Source organism: Crocodylus porosus, unplaced genomic scaffold, assembly GCF_001723895.1.
Source record: "Crocodylus porosus isolate Cpor-Errol unplaced genomic scaffold, CroPor_comp1, whole genome shotgun sequence".
NCBI lineage: Eukaryota > Metazoa > Chordata > Crocodylia > Crocodylidae > Crocodylus > Crocodylus porosus.
The window spans coordinates 38234243-38235669 of record NW_017728886.1 but is presented as its reverse complement, the minus strand read 5'-3'; positions in this window follow the sequence as shown (position 1 = coordinate 38235669).

Here is a 1427-nt window from a genome sequence, read left to right as displayed (position 1 = left end):
CCCGCCGGGCCAGAAGCGCGGGGAGCAGCTCATGCGGGACCGCTTTTTCCGGCTTTGCCCCGCGGCGCGGCGGGAAGGACGGAGGAGCCGCGGCCTGCCCCTCCCCCGGTGACCGCAGCGCGGCGGACGGACGGAGGTGTCGTAGGTGGGCTGGGGCCTGCTCGGGGCCCCCGCGGGTGGCTGCTGTGCGGAGCCGTCGCCGCGCGCGCGCCTCACGGCCCCCGACACCCGCGAGCAGAGCGACCCCGCACGCGCCGGGCTGCCGCCCCTTCGCCGCCTCCTCCAGCACCTCCTGCGGAGGTCCCGGCTGCAGGACTGCAGCACAGCTGTGGTCCTGCGCTCCCTATCCGCAGCCCCACCAAGGCCCGGGACCTCCTGGGCGCCCTGGCCCTGGCCAGGCTAGCCATGTATCTGGCCAGGAGGACACCGGGACTCTTCTGTTCATGCCTCCAGGCAGAGTTTCACTGCACAGTGTCTGCTGGCTCTTCAGACTCTTGTAGGCACTGACCGTCCAGTCTGTGCTCTGCTTGGTGTCCCCCTTTGCTGTACTTGTTTTGAACCTTTGACCATTGCTTCTGTCCCTATTTTTTTCCTTTGTGTCCTGAGAAATTAATTGTTACTCTCTCAGTGACCTCCCCCCATCAGTGGGCAATAGCCCAGAATCCCTTGAAAGTGACAAACAGCCCCTGGCTGGGGCTCATACTCCCCTGACTTTCATAGGTTTCGGTCGTAATGTCCAGTGCAACTATATATAATCAAGGAGACGGGGATCACTGGGCCTGTCTACAGGAGTTGCTGATACTGCTGCACAGTAGCATCACATGGCAAAAGCCATGACATGACACTACTGCGCAGTAGTACTGGGTGTACTAGCATCACAAAAAAGGCATTCACCAGCGTTATGCGCATTTATATAGTACTTTTATAAACAAGAAGAAACCGTTGTGCAGATTAATGAATGACCTGACAACAGAGATGTGTTAGAAATGCTTCTTCCGTACCAGGCAAGGTTCTTTGGGTAGATGTGATAGCTTTTCTTAGACCAACTGAGTGGCTGGAAAAAAAGTTCTAAGCAAGCTTTTGGTCTAATAAAAGCTATCACTTCTACCCAAATAACCTTCCCTGCCTATGTCCTTAGACCAACATGGCTACAACCAAAAACCCAGCCTTCAGTACCATGTATTTCCCTTATAAATCCTGCTTTGTAGAAGTAGGGAGTTGTTTTAAAACACAGTTGTATCTCAGACTGGGTATTTGTAAAAAACAAAAAACAAAGCCCCAAAATAACCTGTTTTATATATGGGTCTCTGGATTTTAATGGAGTTGAACTGTTCTGCTGGGTATCACTAGCAGCAGCAAGGACCATTTGCAGTTTCAGTGGCCCTGCTTCTAAATTAAACTCTGAATTACTGCCCAGAGCTGTGTTG